The sequence below is a fragment of the Triticum urartu genome, chromosome 5A, assembly GCF_056163025.1.
Source record: "Triticum urartu cultivar PI428250 chromosome 5A, HENAU_Tu73, whole genome shotgun sequence".
Lineage (NCBI taxonomy): Eukaryota > Viridiplantae > Streptophyta > Magnoliopsida > Poales > Poaceae > Triticum > Triticum urartu.
In genome coordinates, this window is record NC_141877.1 from 10,375,449 (window position 1) to 10,395,302 (window position 19,854).

The 19,854-nt window shown below is 45.6% G+C and overlaps 2 pseudogenes; both read right to left on the reverse strand.

The window, feature by feature from the left end:
• Nucleotides 1-1,205: 1,205 nt before the first annotated feature.
• LOC147967454 (uncharacterized) lies at nucleotides 1,206-3,467 on the reverse strand (annotated as a pseudogene).
• Nucleotides 3,468-5,813: 2,346 nt separating this feature from the next.
• LOC125506871 (uncharacterized) overlaps nucleotides 5,814-19,854 on the reverse strand; it is a 46,631-nt pseudogene continuing 32,590 nt past the window's right edge.

Consider the following 19,854-nt stretch of genomic DNA (forward strand, 5'->3'; position numbering starts at 1 on the left):
GTCGTGAGTGAGCGGGGAAGCGAACTTCATCGGGTTGTGCTCTGCGTGAGCTGGTGCTGATGAAGACGAACCCGGAGTGGTGACTGCCGGGGCTGGAGTATGCGGCGTCGCCAATTGTGGTGTCGTCAGCGTAACGGGCACCGGAGTCGATGTAGTTTTGGGGGCCGGGGTAGACGTGCCCGGCAGAGAGGAGCTGCTTGCTCCCCCGGCTTCCTTGAAGTGAGCGTACTCGACAATGAAGTCGTCATACATCGGCGTCGCGCCGTCGTCCACCGCCTTGTCCCATTGCCACCCTCGCCCTTCATTGAACACAACGTCTCGCGCCGTGCGCACACGCTGTGTCTTTGGGTCGAGGATGCGGTAGGCCTTTGAGCCCTCCGCATAGCCGATGAAGACTCACGGAGTGCTCCTGTCGTCGAGCTTGCCGATGTGGCCAAGCTCCTTAGCGAACACAAGACAGCCAAAGACCCGCAAATGGGAAACCGCCGGCTTCCGCCCATGCCAGGCCTCATACGGTGTCCTGCCGTCGAGTGCCTTAGTAGGCGAGCGGTTGAGGATGTAGACGGCCGTCAGCACCGCCTCTCCCCAGAAAATAGCCGGCATCCCTCGCTGCTTGAGGAGAGCCCGAGCCATCCCACAACCTTCTGGTTGCGCCGCTCGACGACTCCGTTTTGCTGCGGGCTGTACGGCGCGGAGTAGTGGCGCTGGATGCCCTCATCGGCGCAGTACGACGCGAATTCAGCCACCGTGAATTCGCCACCGTTGTCAGTGCGCAACACGCGCAATTTGCGACCGCTCTCCGCCTCCACACCAGCCTGCGCGCGCCTGATGGCGTCCGCCGCTTCTCCCTTGCTGCCGAGAATCATCGCCCATATGTAGCGAGAGAGATCGTCGACGAGCAGCAGGAAGTAGCGTCGACCTCCTGGTGTGGCTGGCGTCACCGGGCCGCACAAGTCTCCGTGCACGAGCTCCAGCTTCTCCTTGGCCCGAAAACTCACCTGTTGGGGAAAGGGGAGTCGTCTCTGCTTCGTCAGTACGCAGATGTCGCAGAACTGCTCCACATGGTCGAGGCATGGCAGGCCTCGTACCATCTCCTTGGCACTTAGACGCTTCAGGGCCTCAAAGTGAAGATGCCCAAAGCGCTCATGCCATTGCCACGCCTCGTCGTCCCGACAGACAGCGAGACAAACTGGTTGTGCCACCTGTACATCAAGGACGTAGAGTCGATTTCCACCTCTGGGTACCTTGGCGAGAAGGCGACCCTGGCGATCCCAGATGCGTAGGACCCCATGCTCAATCAGCACGCGTGAGCCGTTCTCATCCAGCTGTCCCAAGCTGATGATGGAGTTCCTTAGCGCGGGGATGTAGTAGACATCGGTGAGCAGCCGGTGCTCTCCCGTCTTGGTGGTGAAGATGACGGAGCCGACGCCCTTAATTTCCACAGCGGAGGCATCCCCAAACTTGACAGAGCCTCGCACATCGGAATCGAGCTCGGCGAAGAATTACCTTCGACCGGTCATGTGGTGGGTGGCGCCGGTGTCGAGGCACCACCCCGTAGTCTTGTCCTTCCCGAAGGCATCGCCGAGAAGAGCGTGCGCCTTTGGCTCGTCGAGGTGGATGAGAGCTTTTGCGACTGGTGTCGCTGAAGATAGCTCAATGCTTGCATGCGCCATGAACAGAGTCGTCTCCTCCTCCTTCGCCTGTGCGACGTGAGCCTGGCCTTGTCGTGGTTGCCGACACTCATTGGCCCAATGGCCAAACCGGCCACAGTTGTGGCAGCTGTTGTCTTGTGCCGGCTTGGGCTTGCCAGCGGCGCCGTCCTTGGCGCCTCCGCGGGCGTCCCCTTCGGCACGTCCTTGTGCCCTGCCCGGGGGGCCTCTTCGCGTCTTACGCTGCTTGCCACGCTTGCGGCCGCCCGTTGTGGAAAAAGGCTCCCCCTTCTTCCTGTCACCAAGGCTGGCATCCCACGGCTCCCGAGTTAGGAGCAGCTTCCCGCCGGTGGTGATGGGCCCCGAGGAAGGCTGTGGCTCGTCGGTGTCGACGACCTTGAGGCTACCTATCGCCTCCTCGATTGTCATCATGGAGAGGTCCAGCAAGGACTCGATCGACCGAGCCATCTGCTTGTACTTCTCGGGGATGCACCGAAAGAGTTTCTCGACAGCTCTCTCCTCGGTGTAGGTGGCATCACCAAACTTCACCAACTTCTGCAGCAGAGTGTTGAGACGGAGAGCAAAGTCATCAACGTCCTCACCTGGCTTGAAAGCCAGGCTCTCCCACTCCTTACGAAGTGCCTGCAGAGTGGACTTCTGAGCACGGTCGCTGCCGATGCGTGCCGCGGCGATGGCGTCCCAAGCTTCCTTGGCAGTCCGCTTGCTGGAAAGCGAGAACTGCATCTCGGGCGGGACTGCGGCGATGAGGGCGTCCAGCGCCCGTCGGTCCTCTTGGTGGTCGACGTTGCTGTCCTGGACTGCCTCCCACATGCGCCGCACCTGGAGCCTGACCTTCATGATCCCAGCCCACTCGACGTAGTTGGTTTTAGTGAGGGTAGGCCACCCAGCACTGGGACCAACATCCCTGACCACAGTCCGGACCTTGTAGAGGCCGCGGTCCTGGTCGTTGCAGCCGCCGTCGCGGTGCACACCTCCACCTGGAGCGCGGGCGTGCTCGGCTGCCCACTGCGCCGTCCGCTCTTGCGCCACTTTGGCGCGGTCTGCGTCGGCGCCGTTGTCTGCAGGCGCGGAGCTGTTGGAGCTGCCGGAGCCGCCGCGGAGTGCTTTGGCATCTGTCGTAGCCTCATGTGCTACGTCCAATGCTGCTGCTGCTTCTAACTCCGCCCTGGCTGCTTCTACCTCCGCTTTGGCTACTGCCAGCTCCGCTGCAGCCAGCCTCGACACCCTTGCTGCCGCAGCAGCTGCTGCTACAGCTGCTCGCTCACGCTCCTCTGCCACGGCGCGCTCGGCCTCCTGCCGGCGCCGCATGCTCGAGGTAGCCGTGTGCTGAGAGCGACCTGCAAACATGGCTCGCTGCAGGGGGACTGTTGCGTGAAGAGGAGGCTGTTGAAGACGAACTGCTGCTCGACAGTCCGAAGGGAGGAAAGTAACCAGAGGCAGACGGAGCAGCTGCTGCTACCGACTTGGGCTGCTCACAAGAAATGCTCAGGGTACAAGATAACCTGGCTCTGATACCACTTGTTAGACCTTTGAACCTGAGCATTGATAGTTGTGGATGACACTAGGAGAGTTGGGACAATTTTCGTTGGTTTATTTCTCACACATGCCATGCCAACCTGAGGGGTTGGGGATACATACTTATAGGCTGCTAGCTAGCCAAGCATATGCTGAGATGCTACTAAGATGCCAGTCTAAGATGCCAGTCTAAGATGCTAGTCTAAGATGCTATCCTAACTGCCAGTCCTTGATGATCAGGAACTCTATCCTAACTGCCACAAGGACCATGTGCTGCAGCCCCACAAAGACCCTAGTACACAGACTTATCCAACAACGACAAAGGGGCAGAACATGTCAGTTCGATAGATAGATAGATAGATAGATAGATAGATAGATAGATAGATATAATACGTAAGGTAGAGTAGCTTGATAGGCCAGGGAGGGAATAAGCATGTAGCTGTGTGGAGAATAACGGAAGATATTTATATTAGGCATGGTTGTCTAATATGCATCTACATCATCATGACAAAATAGTATTATCTAATTTGCACAATATAGAGGTGCTACCTATCAACTGGATAAAGGAGCAGGAAATGTTGTATCAGCTAAAGATTTACGCAACACCTCCATCGGTAAGACATGAACACCTTGTATTTCAGATTTGACCATGTGTAATCATTTCCTATGCAACCAGGATGGTCAGACAAATAGCAAGGAGTATGGTTCAGGCCGGCCTAAGCCCGCCCTAGCTAGCACCGTCACAAAAAAAAATACCAAGGATTACAACAGAAGCAGACTTATTAGGACTGTCGAATCGAAATGGCAAAATCAGTTCAGATACAGATTCTGCTACAGCAGTGACGCTAAGCATGTCTTCCTTTCAGCTGTGAAGATCACATCCACGGAACATCTCCGGAAAAATTAATCCGCAAACTAATGAGGTAAACCTTAGCTACTTATGACGCTACCAGGCAACAACTATCTCCAAAACAAGACAGAGCAACTACTGGATGTTTGCACTAAACATTGAACAGCGCCAAAAAGGGAGCGCATGCTAAAGAATGAAATCAGACCAATGAGTAGGCTGAAGTACACCTCATGCAGTGTGTGATAGCAATTGTATATCATGAAGAGTATAATAATTTCAGGTAGGTGTACATCCAATTTAGCAATGCGTCAGTAGTATTTATGTTGCGGTAGGAGTGTTTTATATTGCAATCCACCTCAGGATCCCTGGTGTACTTATTTCTTCTTCTTATAATAATGAAGCAAAACGACTAGTGTCCATATAGAGAAATGGCATGCTCCTGTGATCTAGCACCTGCACTGCACACAGATCAGATACCAAATCAACAACTAGAGGTCGGTATGTGTTGAGACTTGAGAGCAGCCAGCCTGCAAGCGGCGGCTATGGAGAAGAAAATTGCGGCCTCACCTGGCAAGCGGCGGCCTGCTGCTCCCTCCCTCCCTGGTCTTGGTCTTCCTCCTTGTGGAGGGGCGGACTGGACGGAGGGGCGTGGGCGTTGGGGGGATGACCGGACCGGACCGACACCGAGACCGTGACCGGATGGAAGAGCGGAGCAAGGAAGCAGACCGGATGGCGGAGGAGTTGGGGGCAGAGCGGTGGGCGGCGGGCGGCCGGTGACTGGGAGGAGGAGGAGGAGGTGGTGGAGCGGATGGGCCTGGCGGCGGTGCGGCCCAAGACAGCATTAAGATGGATGTTTCTTAATGCTGCGAAACATTTTTTGTAGAATATTCCAGCAATATTTTTACATTTAATGAACATTTTCATCAGCATACTTTTAAAAAATGCATGAACAATTTTTTGAATAGTACAATTTATTTACCAATTGCATGATTTTGTAAGCATTTTCATGAAATTTTAGTAAAATATCATGAATGTATTTTTAAACATGCAAAGATTTGTTGAATGTATTATCTTATTCGAATTGTATTGATATTTTTTAAAACCAAACAAACTTTTACGTTTGACATATATATAACATTTCAAATTGAACACAAAAACAATGAAAAATAAACAAATGGAGCGAAGAAGCAAATGAACAAAGACGCTATTGGGTCGGTCAAATACAGCGTCTCTTGAGGCAAGGCTTCGTCTTCCGTCTCGCTAAAAGCAAGACATAGAGGTGCCTGAGACCAAACATGCACCGCTCCCACCGCACATAACACTGAATGGGCCAGCCTAGAGTGCACTAGGTTATTTAGTTGAGCTGAGCCTAATTGACCGCACAAACAACAAAAATCTTGCATCAGTTGACCTCTCAACTCTTCAAAATGGTGGATGGCGATAACATAATTATACTATGGTCCCCAACTGAAACGTCTTGTGCAATGTAGGCAAATTTATACTACTCCCTCTGATCCAAAATAACTGTCATTGTTTTAGTTCCGACACTTATTTTGGATTATAAGGAGTATAACATACGTATGCAAGAGTTATGTATCTGTCTTTGATGAACTAAAAATCCTTCCAAACAATTATCTACATGGTGATCAGCATCTACACGAATTTGATGGAGTTCTTACCAAGTGTTTTACCAAAGGGTAGGCACCGCAACATTATACTCTTGTCTCCTGATATAAAAATCATAGCCTAAAAAACTTGAAATCTTGCTTTTCTGAAATTTACAAAACTAACAACATTGCAAAAAACATGGAAGTGATTTACAATTTGTCCCTACCCGCAAAGAAAGGTAACATACTCTGCCTTGGAAAATAAAGCATGATTTTCACAAGCATTAGCAAGGAACAGTGGATAATGGTGAAACTAAAGATTAAAAAAAAACCTACATCAAACTTGTACAAAAACAAAGAAACCCTAGAAAACCTCAAGAGGATGAAGCAAATCAGCGTAAAAGATCCATCTATGGGTGAAATGGTGTTACTAAAAATGAAGCAAAGCAACATAGGTATCAACATTTCCTAGAGGATGAAACCATCGATGATGCAAAATCAAGCATTGGGAGGCTAAAAGAAAGCATATATAATGCTAGATTTAACACTTGGACTTGAGAAGAGGCACACACATTCTACTTGAGGTTATACAACTATGATTTCAGAGGCGCTCCACAGCTAACTGTAATGAGCATATTACCCATGAACAGAGCCCTCTTAAAAAAAAAGGAAAGGGCATAGACAGTGCCAATGATTTTCAGAGTAAAGTAGCAATCTGGTCAAAGATTTGCAAATTCATGGTAGCAGCTATCTCATTTATCAGCAAACGTATGGGAATTGACAATGCAAAGTATCATGATCTGCTGCCACACTTCCATACAGAAAAAACAGGATTTCAGTTTCACAAAACCAACTTAAAATAAGTAGCCAGTAACATGGTTAGCTCTAACTTGCTGGTGCAGCCCATGAGTGAATTATTAACTTAAAAAGAAAGGCGCCATGATTCAAAGTCTAACTGGGGTTTTTTTCTTGTCTCTAAGAACACAAAAAACAGAGCTTGAGATTCTGGGTGAGCTTCAGATCTCTGCAGTCGGCATGCAGAGCAAGATCACTTCAGTTACATCGCCTCCCTGCATGAATTAGTTGATCAGTAGTGTTAAAAAGGAAGGGTCAAATTCTACAAACTGATTAGTTGATCATGCCATGTTAAACACAGACCGAATTCTACTAGCTAATTATGTCAACACCTACAATCTGCAGCTGCTGACGATGTAGACCTAGAGGTACTGCTGGAGGAAAAACAAGGTGAAAGTCGGGTTTCTTACCAGAACAATTTCTCTATCTCTTCGCTTTCAGGGTCCAACTCTAAAGCACGCGAGAGTGCGGAATACGCAGCATATACTCCTAAAGAAGGCAAGTGCACATCAGGATCAAATAGCAGATGTGAAAGGAGCAATGAAATCGTGAGTTTGAACTTTGAACTCCATCTTCTATTGCACCTTCATGAACATTAGAGCTGCTCCTTGCCGATAGTGCGCCTTTGCCCACTTTGGGCGCAGCCTTTTGCATTTAGCTGCATCATCAAAAGCCCTTTGTCCATCACCCATGCGAAGCCAGCAAAGGCTCCTGTTTGACAACAACTTAGCGTCGAAGTTATCCATCTTCAGTGCCTGCAGCAGACGAAACAGTGAAAAAATGCAGTGTTGTTGCCACATACTAGAAACACTGCTCAGTTTACGCCAAAATTTTGTCATTTGTTCCATAAGTACTAGCACTGAAACACGAAACCATGAGAAAAGAGCAACTAACCACCCGAAATTCCACCCAATGGATTGGAAAACCGAGATTAATGTGTTCCCTTCTTATTTTACTTTTCTACATGAATGTCAGCATTTTTAGGAATGAAACTTCTCCAGTCTACACTGTTTGGCTAACACTCCGTATATGCGGCAAGATGTGCATGCCAAGGTAACATGTTACTTTTACGCATTAGCAAGATCAATTAATAATAATGATAAATCAACTAAATTTTAATGGAGGAACATGTATCATGGCTTTACCACCAGTCCACAAAGAAGAATAGTCCAGCAATGTACCTGTGTGTAGAGCACTGATGCATTTAAATAACCCTGCTTTTTGAATGCTTCATCCGCTTGTCGTTTCAGGTCAGACACCCTCTCTTTCACAAAATTGTCATCCTGGGCAACTCATAATAACTTGAATCAGGTATATATTAGAGGTCTGATGTGTGTGATGGAGAAACAGTACTCTAACAAAGATGTTAAGGTGAAGTTGATGGATACAAGAAACTGTTTTAATGAATGAGATTTGAAAATCCAGTTCTCACTTGCTACGCAGATAAGAATAAAGACAGCTATTAAAATGAATTGCCTACCTGTTATTTTAACATCATTCAGATAAAATGATTTTCTGGAACAGAGCTTAGGTGGCAAAGCAGGAGCAAGGAAACACATGCACACATTTGACGAGTCTGGAATAGGAGGCTAACTATGGTAGTTCCTGATCTACGAGTGTTAGTCAAACATGGACTTAACGGCAACACATTCAAGAGAGTTAAAGTGCACCAAAATTGCCAACTGTGTGCAAGAAAATTTGCAGTGGCATACCTCTAGTTGCTTGATTTCCATCTTCACAAGACTAATGATTCCATCAACGCTCCAAATTTCCACAGTTGAAATGGTGAGGTGAACGGAAAGAGAATCTCAACATCTTCCTGTGTACCATACTCAGCAGCCAACTCTATTGGCAATCTACCAAACTGTTGAGGAACAACGAAGGCTTTAAAAGGGCAATACTCAACATTAAGAAATAAGCAATGTTCTAGAAATGATCAGGGCAAACCATGTTGATACACTACCAGCATAATAGGTGGACACAGCGCTAATGTGTCGCATCTATATACCTGACATAAAGGTGACAAGGCGAAGCAATAGAAAACATATGCAAAAATAGGTGTAACTTAGCACAGCCTTTTATTTTTATTTTACAGATAGCGTCATGTAGGTGTACTTACAACATAACTCATACAGTTGTAGCATATCTGTATAACACAAGTGTACTGAAACTACAAGCCAAGCAAGACACAAGAATGTGAGCAAAAGAGCATTCTCACCGTGTTCGGAACATTTGGGTTTGCACCAGCTTCCAACAAGCACTTGATAACTTCAGTTAAGCCCTTCTCTGCAGCCTTTACCAAAAGATTATCCCGAGGACTATCACCACTGACATTAGCTCCACCCTATCAGATGCAAGTATAGAAGAAATGCCAATCATACGGTTTTCAAGTAGGTAATACAAAGATTAGCTAAATCAAACATCAGTCTATAGAAATACTGCATTCCCGCTGCAATATAAGCAGAGGATACTATACCCTGAATCAATAGCTTCACACAGGATACAGAAGATTTTTGTACTGCCATGCTTAAAGGGCCAAACTGACAATTAGCCTTGTTGGGCTGCAAAAATAAGTAAATAAATTCATTTTCATGCCAAAATATGATAGTTCCAACAGAAAGGTGGAATTTGTAAGGGAAAAAAGAGCTGAGTGATACTTCTTTCGTAAGAATACAGAATATAATTATACTCCCTCCGTCCATGAATAAGTGTACTTCTAACTTTTGTCCTAAGTCAAGGTTTTAATTTTTTGACCAACTTTATAGAAGATACTAGTATTATATATGACATCAAATTGGTATATTATGATACTACATTTCAAAACGAATCTAGTGATACTAATTTAGTGCCATAATGCTGCTACTTTTCCCTATAAAGTTGGTCCAGTTTTAAAATTTGGACTTAAGACAAAAGTTAAATGTACACTTATTCACGGACGGAGGGAGTAGTGTCATGTCCATTTGCCCCCATTAATTTTTCAGACTAATCCCACCATACCTAGTCTGGCTCACACATTGACAGATTTGGTTGGTTTACGAAGGTCGCTAATATTTGCCACACCTTCTGCAAAACATGTCTAAGATTAGATGATAAAAATGAGTGGCATACTTTGCCAAGCCTAAGGGAATCCTACCACACTTTTTTGAGTCAGTGACACATGGGACCCAACTTGTAGAAAAGGAATCTTGGCACAAGTGTGACTGCGAACTGAACAGGTAACCAACTCGCCTAACTTTTGGCATGGCATGGTTAGTCACTAACCAATAAAAGCCAACAACTATAGGTGGGAACAATAGGAGAAAGTAGCAAAAACCCAGCTAAAGGGGAGAATTGGAGTTAAAAGACAACATATCAACAAATAATTTGAATAGTTCATCTGCATTGTGCTCCAAAAGGGTCTTGACAACACTAGGAAATCCTCTAATAGCAGCATCCGTGAGGGCTGTCCGAAGATCTGATACTGCATTGACATCAGCTCCCCTCGCAAGAAGAAACTTTACTATTTCAGGGTACCGTGAAGAAAAGAAGAACAAAAGGTCAACTATTACTGATACATGACATGAACAAAACATTTTTGCTCAACAAAGTTTAAATAACTAGTGGGGGAAGGATTTTTGTTGGTTCACATTTTTCTAAATAGGCATACGGAAAGAATGAACATGATCAGTTAACATAGAAGGTGGTAACCTTATTTTATTTTTTTTGCGGGTGGTAACCTTATTAAGTACACATTCATTTGGACGTGATACGATCGATGTCGAGGGAGGAAATTGTATGGCATATCATACAAAGTAGAAAGTAAACGAACATTTCTCGGGAAACTAGTTCCAATAGCTAGACTAACAAGATTGGTTGCAATACGACGACACGTGGATTTTTTACATTTCTGAGAGCCGAATTAGGAATTAATCAGCCAATAACTAAAAGTTCCAATTGCTGCACTTCTTGTTTTCTTCAACCTAGAGCACTCTTATTTCAATACATAAGAAGAAACGCCGTGAAAGCCGGCTATCACTCCTATGACAAGGCTAACTCATAAGATTGATCACCGCTTGGTATGAGTGGTTCCTATCTCAAAAAACAATCAACAACTCATAAGATTGGTCACTATTCACCTTTGCCGGCGGCCGGCTAGGTTAGGGTGCCACTCGCCTTTGCCGAGGAGGATCTCGTACACGCGAGGCATTGGCCATTCCAGGGTCCCCATCCTCCCCCTCTCGCTCTTCTCCTCTTCACCGGCGGTGGCGGTGGCGGAGCGTGGCAGGGAGGAAGGAAGGTTCTGGAGTGGGTGGGATGGGGAATAAAAAGGGCGGGAAACAGGAGGGAGTGGGTGCGCTCGCGCAATGGGAGCCCGACACGTCCCCGTCCACTGACCGTACGATCCGACGCTCCTGAAAGAAGCACGGTCACTCGCTTTGTTTTACCATGCCTTTTGGATTCAGGTTTTGAATTTTTGAATTTGAGCTTGCTTTTAGAGCGTCAAACAGCCTGACCCCTTGGACACGTTCGGTAGGCTGCATCAAGCTCAATCAGGCTCTGGCTAGCTAAATAGTGAGTTGTTTGGTTGCCTAACTCGTATGTACAAATTGGCCCGCATGAAACTTAAATCACTCTCAACCTGGCTCGGCAGAAACGCTCAGATCAACCTTTTTTCCAGAATATCCAAATTGCTTCAGAAAAATCTTTATGTCCAGAATATCCAAATTGCTTTGGATTGCGGGACGGTTGTGGATGATATGAGGAACATGACTTCTGCATCTTATGGAGCAGTGATAAAAGAGATTTTAGAGTGGTCTTCGGACTTTCATTTATGTAATATAGTTCATGAATTTAGGAGCTCAAACTTTAAAGATCAGAATCTAGCAAAGCATGCTCTCTCTCTCTCGGGGGTAGCCGCCATGTTTGGTTAGGTCATCCTAGGAATCTTTCCTTCGTCCCTGTAAATATTGTGACGGGTTAATAAAGGCTTTGCGAGATTGTCTAAAAAAATCAACCACTTTTTCCAGATGCAAGCTGGTCCTAGTGTAATTTACACTGGGAAACGCGAGCTGGGCTGCTTGATGCAGCCTACCAAACGACATGCATAGCATGGCCCAGAGCCTACATACACTTAAACAGGCTCCACTGAGAATGTAACCAAACGCACCCCTTATATTGCCCCTATGCATCTAGACAGACAGCCTGGTCAAGAAATCGCGATCTAGTCTTACTGGCTCTACATGTTTGGACTCACCGGCATGCCTCATATCTAGCTCTTGTCGGCCCTATACCTAGGCTTTGATTGGGCTATAAAAAACATCTATCTTCGTATATCACAAAAAAAATTGAACTCCCGTAATTCATCAACCTGAAGAATGCTATAACATCTGGTTTAGCATCATTAGCCTGGAGAAAGCATATAGTTGTAGCAATTGACAATTTTGATGATGGGTTTAGGATCTCCATACTTCAGGCTTTTATAAGCGTAGTAGAAACATCTACATGATGATGAGCATCTACACAAATTTGCTGGACCTATTACCAAGTGTTTAAACAAAGCGCAGACACCTCAACACAATAATTTCTATATAAGGACCATAGCCTAAAATTTACAAAACCATTTACATTGCAAGAAACATGGACGCGCTTTACAAACTTGGGCCTACCCGCAAACATTAGGACATAAAAGGCATGATTTTCACAAGCATTAGCAATGAACAGTGGAACATGATGAAACTAAATATAACAATCTACATCAAACTTGTACAAAAACAAAGAAAACTCCTAGAAAACCTCAAGAGAATGAAGCGAATCAGCATAAGAGCCACCATGTATGGGTGGAAGTGGGCTGATGTTACAAAAAAAGGAAGCAAAACCGCATGATTTTCATTAGGGTATCGAGATTCTCCCAGCACTCGGAGGCCAAAAGAAAGAAATATACTGTACAATGCTAGACGTAACACTTAACTTGAGAAGAGGCACACACAATCTCTACTTCCAATCATACAACTGTGATTTCGCAGGTGCTCCACAACTAAAACCATTTGATGCCACCACATATCAAATTAGACTTATTTTAATGATCATATTACATCGTGATGGCCAGTTAAGAAAAAGTATAGAGCTAACAGCAACAGGGAACGTGAATAGTATCCCCACACAAAAAAAAACATAAACAGTGCCTATGATCTGCAAAGTGAAGTAGCAATCTGGTCACAGATTTGCAAATTCATGGTAGCAGCTATCTCATTTATCAGCAAGCGCATTGGAAGTGGCAATGCAAAGTATCATGATATTCTGCCAAACATTTCACTCTAGCATAACCAATTAAATTCACCATCCACTGCTGCCATACAAACAAAACAGGATTTGAGTTTCACAAAACCAACTTAAAATAAGTAGCCAGTAACATGGTTTGCTCCAAGCTGCTGCTACAGCCCATGAGTGAATTATTACATTAAAAGCATAAGGTGACATGATTCAAAGTTTAGTGGGCTTTTTGTTTAGTCTAAGAACACAAAAAACAGAGCTTGAGATTCTGCGTGAGCTTCAGATCTCTCTGCAGTCGGCATGCAGGGCAAGATCACTTCAGTTCCATCGCCTCCCTGCATGAATCAGATGATCACAACATTGTTACAAAGAAGGATCAAATTCTACTAACTGATAAGTTCATCACAAAATTGTCAAAAGAAGCAACCAAATCAACTAACTAATTATGGAAACACCTAGAATCTGCAGCTGCTGACAATGTTAACCTAATATCACACCAGGAGAAAACGAGATGAAACATGGATTTCATACCAGAATAATTTCTCGGTCTCTTCGCTTTCCGGGTCCAACTCTAAAGCGCGTGAGAGTGCGGAATACGCAGCAGCATACTTCTAAGGAACCCATGCGCACGTCAGAATCAAATAGCAGATATAAAAGGAGCAATGAAATCATGAGTTTGAACCCGATCTAGTGCACCTTCATGAACATTAGAGCTGCTCCTTGTCGATAGTGCGCCTTTGCCCACTTTGGGCGCAGCCTTTTGCATTTAGTTGCATCATCAAAAGCCCTTTGTCCATCACCCATGCGAAGCCAGCAAAGACTCCTGTTTGACAACAACTTGGCGTCGAAGTTATCCATCTTCAGTGCCTGCAGCAGATAAAACAGCGAAAAATTGCAGTGCCATTGCCACATTCTAGAAACACTGCTTGGTTTAGGACGCAAATTTATGATTTGTTCCATAGGTACAAGGACCGAAACACGAAACTGTGAGAAAAGAGAAACTAACCACCTCAAATTCCAAGCAATGGAATGGAAGACCAAGATTAATGTGTTTCAGTTCTTATTTTACTTTCTAACATGATGTCTGTTTTTTTGTTACCAGTAGCCATAGGTATGAAACTTCTCCAATCTTGGCTAACACTCCGCATATGCGACAAGATGTGCATGCCAAAGTAAGAGACCACTTTTACGCATTGCCCAGATCAATCAATCTCAATGATAAATCAACTAAATCGTAATGGAGGAACATGTTTCATGGCTTTACCACCAGCCTACAAAGAATAAACAGTCCAGCAATGTACCTGTGTGTAGAGCACTGATGCATTTAGATAATCCTGCTTTTTGAATGCTTCATCTGCTTGTCGTTTCAGGTCAGACACCCTCTCTTTCACAAAATTTTCATCCTGGGCAACTCATAATAAGTTGAATCAGGTATATATTAGAGGTCTGATGTGTGTGAGGGAGAAACGGTACACTAGCAAAGATGTTAAGGTGAAGAGCTTAGGCAGCAAAGCAGGTGCAAGGAAACACATGCGCATTTGACGAGTCTCGAATAGGAGGCTAAACTTTGGCAGTTCCAGATCTACGAGTGTTAGTTAAACATGGACTTAACGCCAACACACTCAAGAGAGTTAACATGCACCAAAATTGCCAAGGGCGTGCAAGATAATTTACAGTGGCATACCTCTAGTTGCTTGATTTCCATCTTCACATGACTAATGATTCCATCAACACTCCAATTTGCCACAGTTGAAATGGGCGAGGTGAACGGAAAGAGAATCTCAACATCTTCCCGTGTACCATACTCAGCAGCCAACTCAATTGGCAGTCTACCAAACTGTTGAGGAACAACGAAAACTTTAGAAAGGCAATAATCAACATGAAGAGATAAGCAGTATTCTAGACATGATATGCAAACCATATGTCCATATTGATTCACTACCATCATAATAGGTTGACGTAGTGCGGCACATCTATGTATATCTGACCAAATTAAAGACATGGCACGAAGGGAAGGTGAAATAGTAGCAAGCGTATGCAAAAAAAAAAAAAAGGTAACTTAGCACAGCCTTTTATTTTAATTTTACGGATAGCATCATCTAGTTGTACTGACAACTAGCCTATCTGTATAGGACAAGTCTACTGAAATTACAAAGCCAAGATAGACACAAGAATGTGACAAAAAGAGCATTCTTACTGTGCTAGGAACATTCGGGTTTGCACCAGCTTCCAACAAGCACTTGATAGCTTCAGTTAAGCCCTTCTCTGCAGCCTTTACCAAAAGATTATCCTGAGGACTATCACCACTGACATTAGCTCCACCCTATCAGATCCAAGTATAGAAGACAAGCCAGTCATATGGTTTTCAAGTAGGTAATACAAAGATAGCTAAATCAAACATCAGTCTATAGAAATCCAGCATTCCTGCTGTATTATAAGCAGAGGATACTATACCTGAATCAATAACTTCACACAGGATACAGAAGATTTTTGTAATGCCATGCTTAAAAGTCCAAACTGACAACTAGCCTTGTTGGGCTGGAAAAAAATAAAGAACTTCATTTTCGTGCCAAAATATGACAGTTCCAACAAAAAGATGGAAAATGTTTGGGGAAAAAGAGCTGGGAGGATACTACTTTCGTAAGAATATACTCCCTCCGTCCCATAATATAAGATTTCATTACAACCATATACTCACATATTGGTTGTAATAATGTGGGACGGAGGGAATAGAATATATCTATATAGTCTTATGTCCGCTTGCTCCCATTAATTTTTCAGACTGGTCCCACCATGCCTACTCTGGCTCACACATTGACAGCAATAGCAGGGCCTGTTTGGCTGGTTTACGAAGGTTGATGATATTTGCCACAACATTTTGCAAAACATGTCTAAGATAAGATGATAAAATAAGTGGCATACTTTGCCAAGCCTAAGTGAATCCTACCACACCTTTTTTAGTCAGTGACACATGGGACCCAACTTGTAGAAAGGGAATCTTGGCACAAGTGTGGCTGTGAACTGAACGGGTAACCAGCTTGCCTAACTTTTGACATGGCATAGTTAGTCATCAAACAGGCTCTTAGTCACCAACCAAAAAAGGCCATCAACTACAGGTGGGAACAATTGGAGAAAGTAGCAAAAACACAGCAAAAGGGGGAATTGGAGTTAAAAAGACAGCATATCAACATATAATTTGAATAGTACATCTGCATTGTGCTCCAAAAGGATCTTGACAATACTAGGAAATCCTCTAATGGCAGCATCCGCGAGTGCTGTTCCAAGATCTGATATTGCATGCACATCAGCTCCCCTCACAAGAAGAAACTTTACTATTTCAGAGTACCCTGAAGAAAAGAAGAAAAGGGTCATAATACTATTACCGATACATGACATGAACAAAACATTTTTGCTCGGCGAAGTTTCAATAACTAGTGGGGGAAGGATTTTTGTTGGTTCACATTTCTCTAAATAGGCATACAGAAAGAATGACCATAATCAGTCAACATAAGAAGGCGGTAAAGTAGACGAACATTTCTTAGGAAACTAGTTCCAATGGCTAGACTAACAAGATTGGTAGCAATACTTTGACACGTGGAATCTTTACATATCTGAGAGCGGGGAATTAGGAATCAGCCAATAACTAGAAGTCCATCTGTCTCTCATGGAAGCGCTTTAGAGTCCCTAGAAGCTGCACTTTTTATTTCTCCAACCTAGAGCATTCTTATTTCAATACATATGAAGAAACTCTGTGAAAGCCAGCTATCGCTCCTATGAGAAGGCTAACTCATAAGATTGATCACTATTCAGGCCCCAATGAACATGAGAAGCAAATAGGATCAGGAGGCTACTTTTAATTTATGGCAACAGGAAAAAAATCTATTAGGCTAGCTTAGTCTAGCTCCTGGTAAAGTAAATCCATTTTTATCACCATGGTAGGCCCAGCAGAAAACAAGGGATGCTAAAGTAAGTAGTAACAATCAAGTGAAGTTCCTTTTCATACCATGAACTGCAGCTGCATGAAGAAGAGTGATGTTTCCCTTTGCACGTTGCTGATGCACATCAGCGCCATGATCAATGAGGTACTTGACGGCGGGAAGGTTGCCATTGGTGACGGCATGCACCACGGGTGTAAACTCTGGCATTAAGACACTCACAGCTCAGCTGAAGTTGATGATAAAGTCATAAAACTAAATGTGCTTATATTAGGATCAGAAATGCCTGAACGTACGCTGAGCGGTGTCAGGCAAGTCCACATCCATCTTGACCTCCTCCACGAGATACTGGAAGACCGAGAAGCTGCCGCAGCCGGCGGCGGCGTGGAGGGCGTTCATGCCCATGTAGGTGGTGTTGGCCACCGTCACCGGGATCCCGTGCCCGTGGACGTCCAGCTCCTTTGCAATCTCTGCAGTTCAGACAAAAAAAGGGGGCACTTTTAGTCAGGAATCATGGCAAGGACGTAGTATCTCTGTACTGTAATCTGAATCAGAGAGAAATCGCCACTGATTCTTACGAAGGGGGGCAAGAATTTGGTCTGAAACCCCCGATTTGCCCCCAAATCCGAGCACTGAAACCTATAAATCACGACCGAAATTGGCATCCCGGAGCCGTAATCCGCGGCCAGATCGAGAACGAAGCACACACCGCAGCTGAACCCTAGGGCCCTGGCCAGATCTAGAGAGCTCGCTGACGCGGACGCCAGGGAGGGAGAGGGAGGGGCGTGGGGATCTGGTGAAATGCGGCACTTACTCTTGATCTTGCCGACGTCGCCGTTGTGGGCGGCTTCGATGAACCTGGCCTCCGGCGACCAACGGTCGCGCTCTGCAAAACAAGCGAGTGAAATGATGAGACGGCCGGAGGGGGGAGCCGTACAACCGGCGGCGGTCGGTCAGGTTAGGGTGCCAAGTCATCTTTGCCGAGGAGGAGCTCGTACAGGCAAGGCAGCGGTATATGTCGGGTCCCCATCCTCCCCCACTCGCCCTTCTCCTCTTCGCCGGCGGCGGCGGTGGCGGTGCGTGGCAAGGAGCAAGGAGTGGAAGGAAGCTTCTGGAGTCGGGGAGAGGAGGTGGGGAATAAAAAGGGCGGGAAAATGGAGGGGAGTGGGTGCGCTCGCACTATACTGGCCATGGGCAGCCCGGCCCGGACGGCCCGACCTTGCCCATGGGCCGGGCCTGGGCCTACATTTTAAGCCCAATGGCTGGGCTGGGCCGGGCTCGTGCTCGACATATTCGTAGTTTAAGGAAGAGGCCCGACCTGAGTCCCCACGGGCTTTTTGCATGATGGATCGGGCTTGGGCCTGATTTTTACGCCCGACAGCTGGGTCGGACTGGGCTTGGGCCTAGGTTTTCTGTGGCAGGCTTTGGTAGGCCCGGCCCAAAGCCCGGCTCAGCCCGACGAATGGCCAGGTATAGCTCGCACAATGGGATGCCCACCCACGGTACAATCTGAGTGACACTCATGACAGAAGCCACGTCCACAACCTTCCTTTTCTTTGCTTTTGGATTCAGGTTTTGAATTTTAAATTTGAACTTGCTTTGAGAAACATGGAAAGATGCAAATGTTCATATACACGCATATATACTCATCTTTATGAACACATGTTTGCACACACTACCTTTTTGAGCACCCCCGAGAGACTGAGCCGGTAGATCTTAGATTGTCGAAAACACCTAAGGCGTCTCGATATCGACGAAAACATCGCCTCCCATTGAAAAAATATTCGGCCTTTAATGAGTCACGGCCACATCACCTGTGGTCGTCGGTTGAGATCGACCCGTATGCCCATGCCCTTGCGCAATTGCACGGCATAACCCTCGGCCCTCGCCTCTAAACGGATCATGATACAACACTAGTGCAGGATGCTGATAATGCGACACTGCGATCAGAGACCTCTGGATCACTGCTCCATATCCCTGACGGTTTTTGCGTCGTGTGGGAAGGACACCCTATCGCACACACTCACTTGGCGACGGTCCCAAATGCCATCGCGGAAAGGGGTTAAAAACCGTTTGTATAGCACCGACGCGCATTAGTGCAAACTGTTGTACGATACCCCTTGCTAAAAATGGTTGTTGGATCTTTGGAGCACGTGACATGAAGTACATAATCATGAGACGTTGTATTTCGAAGTTCGGCGAAGCCCACGAGCATGTTTGGATGTTTGTACCAACCATGTCAATGCCCACTAGATGCAGTAAGGGGTTTCAACACCCTCCCCCACCCAACCTGCCCTAAACCATGTCTAGAATCGCATCCTTCTTAAGCACCCTCTTTACTCTAGCTCTAGGGGGGGCCTTGAACCGGTCATTCCTTCCAGGTTAGGCTCATCAGCACGCAAGCGAGTCACGGTGTGCCTTGCTCGTGGTAGATGTATTGGGATCATGGTCTGAGGACTAAAGGGGCGAGTAGTGCTATCAATTTATGGGGCTGGCAGGTTTTAACTTCCAGCAACAAGGACTAGACTACCAGAAGTTATGATTAGAACCAAAGTTCTAATTCTTCCACTCAGGATTATAACTATTGCGAGCAATGAAGTTGACGTTAACGGCAACATCGATAATATCATTCACCTTCCTATTTACCTCTTTATCATACCTATGATCTCAACAAATGTTGTCCTAACATCTTCATTCTTCTCTTGATTAATAGAATTTAACTTTCTAGACATAGCTCTGTTGTCAGGCAATTGAGCATGATTTTCATGCATATCGTCTCGTAGCTCCCATAATAGTCCTCCTACAATAGTCTCAAGCATGTTCATGGATAAATGATTTAAACCACTATAAAAAATGAAAAATTGGTCATTTTTTCATGCCACGTCTAGGACAATTCCTAACGGTTTCTTTCATACGTTCTCAACAAGCGCTAATGGCTCATGATCTTTCTACTTGAAACATGTAGGGTGTGTTTGATTCCAGTCATGAACCAGAATGTCATGGGTGAGACCTGTTCCTGAGCTTTGTTCCCGTGTTAGGTACACAAGAAGAACAAAAGCCACTTTTTCCTACCGACCGAATATTCGGGCCAGATCTGGAACGCGTCGAGACCTCCAAATCGAAGGAATTACACGAAATCGATCATTCTCTCCTCTCACTCCCGCAACCCCGCC